This window comes from Pan paniscus, chromosome 2 (genome assembly GCF_029289425.2).
Source record: "Pan paniscus chromosome 2, NHGRI_mPanPan1-v2.0_pri, whole genome shotgun sequence".
In the NCBI taxonomy this organism is placed as follows: Eukaryota; Metazoa; Chordata; class Mammalia; order Primates; family Hominidae; genus Pan; species Pan paniscus.
This window is the reverse complement of record NC_085926.1, coordinates 45,212,980-45,219,314: the sequence shown is the minus strand read 5'-3', so window position 1 is coordinate 45,219,314 and position 6,335 is coordinate 45,212,980. Positions and strand designations below refer to the sequence as shown.

The window sequence follows — 6,335 nt, the reverse complement described above, 5'->3', positions numbered from 1 at the left end:
GGGTAGAGAGAAAGGAGGACTGGAGAAAGCTAAGCAGAGGCCAGGTTTGGGGGCTGTTCTGAATACCTGGGGAGGTCATGCATGTGAGAAATCCTTATAAACCATGGAATGCTGTGCAAACATAAGGAGTTGTGACAGCCAGCCTCCCAGAAGGGGCTCCAGGGGGTCTTACCACCTCCCAGTATTCAACCTTATGTAGTCCCCTTCAATTCTGAACCAGGGTTAGTCCCATGGAATTGCTAGAATTTGTGGTGGGAGCAGAAGAGTATGATTTTTGAGGCTAGGTCATAGAACCTACCTTGGTCTCACAGACCCCTCACTCTGGGGAAAGCTGAACTCCATGTGATGGGGTCACCCAAGCAATCCTGCAGAGAGGCATATGTGAAAAGGAACTGAGACTCCCACCAATACCCAGTACCAGTTGGCTCCTATGATCACAGCCTTCAGATGTCCTCAGCCCCAGCTGACTGCTTGACTGCAACCTTATGAGAGACATTGAGCCATAACCATCTGACCAAGCTGTTCTCCCAATTCCTATTCACAAAAGCCATTAGAGATTGTCTTGGGGGAAAGGTACTTACCCCCAGAGCTGTTTGCTGTGACAGGCCAGGCCACCCAGACATTCAACTTACTCATCCTTGACTCAAAAGCAAGAAGAGACTGACTAGTTTCTCAGACCCACACTGAAATTCCTCACTGAGAGAAAAGATGAATTCTGCAGCTCCTGGTGCAATCAACTGTGACTGTTGGAGATGTACCTCACTCCCAACACAAACATGGCTGCCACCCCTGTGGACGTGAAGAGAAGGGAGTTCTCAGAAAAGCAGAGTTCCTAGGCTGTGCTAATAGCCCTGAAGGGTCTATTACAGAAGCCAAGAACATGGAAAAACTTGGAACTTCTCTCCAATTTTCCAGAGCCATGGAGCAACACATAAAAACCTCCTCTCTTAGTTAAAGCTCCTCTGACTTACAGTTAAGAAGACAATTTGCCCAGAACATTCTAGCTGTTAAGACAGGATGTCTCACTCATTTTTGCTTTTTGACTCCTAATTTAATGTCCCCAGTGAGCTAGCTCTGGAATGAAAAACTTCCGCAATCCTGTTTTTAGGGCTTTCTGGGTTCCTGAGGATGTTTTAACATTAATAACATCAGCTTGTAGAAATGAACTTTGGTTCTAAGTCTAATAGGGCTGCCCCTCACTGAGTGCAGCAACCAAGGTCACCGCTGGAGGAGAACCCAATCCCCACAGCCCTTCTTGCTCAAGATTCCTGATGCAACGCATCCCCTGCTTCTGCAGAGTTTCTTACACTTCCTCTCTGAAAAACTGCCCACCCCTTCCCTCCTTTTCATTATCATCCCAAAGCATTTACCAAGTGCCTGCTGTGTGTATACTCTCGGTAAGAGAAAAAAAAAAAAAAAAAAACACCTCACATTCTGCTTGCAGGAACTAAAAGGAAAAAACAAAACAAAACAAAACAAAACTCAGAGTTCTAAGGTCAATAACAAAAAGAGCCATGGACAGTGTACAGAAGTAGAAGAGATAGGGCACCAAAAGGCCGTGGAGTACCAAAGCTGGGATGGAAGCTTTCTAAGCCTTCTCATGATCTCAGAGGCAACATAGGATTCTATGTAAGTATCATCCCTAATAGCTGGTCCCTCATTCATACCCTCCCAAGGCACGTGTTAAGGCACATGGGTCCCTCCACTGCTGTGACAATTCATGGTCAATCTGCAGGGTATAAGGAGAACTTTGCCCCTCCAATCTAGCTCTGTCAGCACCTCACAAGGTGACTAGGGAGAGACAGTTGCTTCATTAGTATTTCCAAGAGCAGACATTGTAGGGCACAACAATGGAGGTATGCAGCAGACTATATTTTCCAAAAGTGGCTGCAGCAATATTTTCAGGCCCATATGCTCTTCCAGAACCTTGCCACTCCCCCATCAAGTGTAGAGTCTCTTTCTTTCCTCTCACCTTAAACTTGGGATGGGCTTTCAGTTGGCCTTGATGAAGAGAAGGGGCTGAAAGTGACACTTTCTGACCGCTGAGGCTGGGTTAGAAAAGGCCTCCACCTGGCCTTCTCTCATGGGATGCTTGGTCCCAGCCAAGATATTATGAAGAAGCTCAGGCCATATGAGAGGCCATGTGTAGGTGTTCTGGCCAATAGCTCCAGCTAAGGTCTCAGCCAATAGCATTAACCACCACACTCATGAGTTAACAGGCTTTCAGATGTCAGCTTTCAGGGTCAGGTCACTCCCAGCCTTTGAGTCTTCCAGCTGAGCCTCTAAGACAGTGTGGAGCTGAGGTTGCTTGTGCTCACTGTGTCCTGTTCAAATTCCCGACCTAATGAATCCATGAGCCTAATAAGGAATGATTGTTGTGTTCCATTATGTTTTGGGGTAATTTGTTACACAGCAATAGGAACAAGGTACATAAGTTATTTTATTGAAGTTCAGGTGGATTTAAATAGAGCAATGGAATGGCAATGTTTACAAAACTGTGCCATCCTTCCTCCCCTGTGTCCCTGGCATCTGGCATTCATAGTGGTATCCCAAAGGGATATCATTCTTTTTTTTTTTTTTTTTAATGGAGTCTCACTCTGTCACCCAGGCTGGAGTGCAGTAGCACAATCTTGGCTCATTGCAACCTCCGCCTCCCTGGTTCAAGCAATTCTCCTGCCTCAGCCTCCTGAGTAGCTAGGATTAGAGGCACGCGTCACCATGCCCAGCTAATTTTTGTAATTTTAGTAGAGACGGGTTTCATCATGTTGGTCAGGCTTGTCTCGAACTCCTGACCCTGTGATCTGCCTGCCACGGCCTCCCAAAGTGCTGGGATTACAGGCGTGAGCCACCGGGCCCGGCCTCACCGAAGGGATATCATTCTTAAAGAAGCATAGTGCAGACAAGAATTTTAATCTTAATTCATGTTTCTTTCAAAAATTTAAGGGAGTCCAACTTAGGCCATAACAACTCATTAAAGTTTCTTGTTCTCTATTCTCAAGCACCCTAAAGCTCCTAAATCTGTTTCACCCTTCTGCTCCAACACCACTCTCTCATCCATGCTGTCTTTCCCCACCATCTTGGTTCCTTGAACTTTTTTCTGCAAATGCATTTCTACATAACACACTCCTTTGAAGGTGCACAGTCCTAGTATGCTCAGCAGCTTTGGGCACTCCTGTTATGCCATGATGGCCTTACAATAGATAATCCGCCCATATGTATTTTTTCTTTTGGTCTTTAAAGCTAGAGAAGGAAAAAAAAGTGACCTAAGAAAAAAAACGAAATATAAATAGCCTTGTATCTATAAAAGGATTGAATTTATGAATTTTTTAAAAGCTACCACAAAGAAAATTCCAGGCTCACTGGTGAATTCTACCAAAAATTTAAAGAGAGCCAGCGTGGTGATTCATGCCTGTAATCCCAGCACTTTGGAAGGCTGAGGCAGGAGGATCACTTGAGGCCAGGATTGTGAGACCAGCCTGGGCTAAACATAACAAGACCTTGTCTTTACAAAAAAGGTTTTTTTTGTTTTTTTTTTTTAATTAGCGGTGTGTAGTGGTATGTATCTGCAGTTCTAGATACTTGAAAGGTTGAGGCTGGAGGACTGCTTAAGCCCAGGAGGCTGAGGCTGCAGTGAGCCACGAACATGCCACTGCACTCCAATCTGGGTGACAGAGCAAGACCCTGTCTCAAGAAAAAAAAAAAAAAGTAGGGAAGCAATAATGTGAATCTTACATAAACTCTTTCAAAAAATAGAGGAGAAGGGATTTCATTTTATGAGGCTAGTATATCCCCAACATCAAAACCTGACAGAGACATTAAAAAAAATGCAGACTGATAGCCATCATGAACCTAGACAGAAAATCCTTTTTAAAAAATTGGTATATCTTTTTAAAAAACTGGGTGCAGTGGCTCATGCCTGTAATCCCAGCACTTCGGGAGGCCAAGGTGGGTGGATCACCTGAGGTCAGAAGTTCAAGACCAGCCTGGCCAACATGGTGAAACCCCCTCTCTACTAGAAATACAAAAAATTAGCCAGGTGTGGTGGCAGGTGCCTGTAATCCCAGCTACTCCGGAGGCTGAGGCAGGAGAATCACTTGAACCCAGGAGGTAGAGGTTGCAGTGAGCCAAGATAGCGCCACTTCTCTCCAGCCTGGGCAACAAGAACAAAACTCCGCCCCCCTGCCCACCACCACAAAATTGTATACTTTCAGGGATCATTCCATAGGTTGTTACTAGAGAAGTTTTCTTAGATGTGTAGAACACTGGAAACCACGAGGAGGAGGCGCAGCATTCTCTCTTGACTGTGAAGCCGGCTCTTGGTGTTGTTTCACTGCAACTGACATTTGCCATTGATGATCATTCTCTTCCTCTGGGAGCGTAAGAGGGAGAGGACACAGTTTGAGTGGTTCCCATTTTATTTAAAAAAAAAGAAAAGATTTTTTTAAAAAATTGGTAAATCAAATCTAACAATGTGTAAAAGGACAACATATCATGGCCAAGTGCAAGATTTATTTCACGTGAAAAAGTTAACCAATGTACTTATTAGTTATCTATTGCCATATAAAGAAATCATCTTCAAAATTTGGCATCCTAAAGCAATAAACATTTATTGTCTCACTGTTTCTGTGGGCAAGAAATCCAAGTGATATTTAACTGGGTTATCCGGCACAGGGTCTGTCATGAGGCTGCCAAGTGTAAGCTGAGGTGGTGGTCTCGTCTGAAGACTACACTGTGGGAGGGTCGGCTTCCAAGATCACTGCATCTTGCTGTTGGCAAGATCCAGTTCCTTGTGGCTGTTGGACTGAAGCCCTCAGTTCTTTTCTGGTTTCTGGCCAAAGGCCTCCCTCAATTCCACGCCACGTGGACCTCTCCACAGTGCAGCTCACGACATGGCGGCTGACTCTCCTCAGAGCAAATGAGTAAAGGAAGTCACACAAAATGGAAGCCACAGTCTTTTTATAACTTAAATCTCAAGAGTGACATGCCACCATCCCAGCCACATTGTATTTGTTATAAATGGGTCAGTAAGTTCAGGTCATTCTCAAGGAGAGGGAATTACACAGAGGCATGAATACCAGGAGGAGGGGATTACAGGAGACCATCTTGGGGGTGGCCAACTACGTAGTAATGCATCCCATTCACAGAGGAAAGGAGGAAACACGATCAGATCATGAATGAAGAAAAAGTATTTGATAAATTCAACACTCATTCATAGTAAAAACTTCTGGTAAATTATGACTAGAAGGCAACTTTCTTAACCTTATAAAGAGCACCTATGAAACACTTAAAGCTAACATTATATGTAATGATGAAAGAATGAATGCTTTCCCCTAAGAGCAGGAACAAGGCAGGGATGTCTGCTCTTACCACTTTTATTCACCATTTCCCTAGAGGTCATAGCAAGTTCAACAAAGTAAGAAAAATAAATAAAACCTAAAAATATTGGACAGAAAGAAGTAAAACCATCTCTATTTGTAGACAATATAATTGTGTATACAGAAAATCTTGAGGATTTTTAAAAAATGACTAAAACTAGTAGCTGAATTTAGCAGTCACAGAATACAAAATCATATACAAAAATCACTTTTATTCAACTATACTGTTATAGACAATTAGAAAAATTTTTAAATATATACTGTTTATAAAAGCATCAAAAACATTAAATATTTAGGAATAAATTTAATGAAAGATATGCAAGGACTCCCACTGAAAAACTATAAAAAATGCAGAACAAGGCCAGGCACAGTGGCTCACGCCTGTAATTTCTACACTTTGGGAGGCCGAGGCAGGCAGATCACCTGAGGTCGGGAGTTTGAGACCAGCCTGACCAAAATGGAGAAACCACGTCTCTACTAAAAATACAAAATTAGCTGGGTGTTGTGGTGCATGCCTGTAATCCCAGCTACTTGGAGGCTGAGTCAGGAGAATCTCTTGAACCCGGTCGGTGGAGGTTGCAGTGAGCCGAGATCACGCCATTGCACTCCAGACCAGGCAACAAGAGTGAAACTCTGACTCAAAAAAAAAAAAAATTTTTTTCTGAACAAATTAAAGATTAATGAACTAAAGAAGAAAAGTAATCACATGATCATTTCAATAAAGGCAAAAAGTCATTTAACCAATGTCAACAATATTTTATGATTAAAAATCTAGTTTAGAAAACTGGAATAAAAAGGAATCCCTTTAAATATAGCTGCCAAAAACATACAGTAAATGTTCATTTGTTTATGTCTGGATGAGAAACCATCCCACAATGTAGTGGCTTAACACCACAACAATTTACATTCTTTATGATTCTGTGGGTCATGAATTTGGAGTGTTACAAGCTGGGCAGTTTT

General features: G+C 42.9%; 1 non-coding gene across 1 annotated transcript; it reads left to right on the top strand.

Annotated features, from left to right (window-relative positions):
* The first annotated feature begins 4,195 nt into the window (after nucleotides 1–4,195).
* On the top strand, nucleotides 4,196–4,407 carry LOC112439535 (small nucleolar RNA U3). Its single transcript, XR_003027799.1, has one exon. It is a non-coding gene; the product is annotated as a small nucleolar RNA U3 (small nucleolar RNA).
* The last annotated feature ends 1,928 nt before the right edge of the window (nucleotides 4,408–6,335 follow it).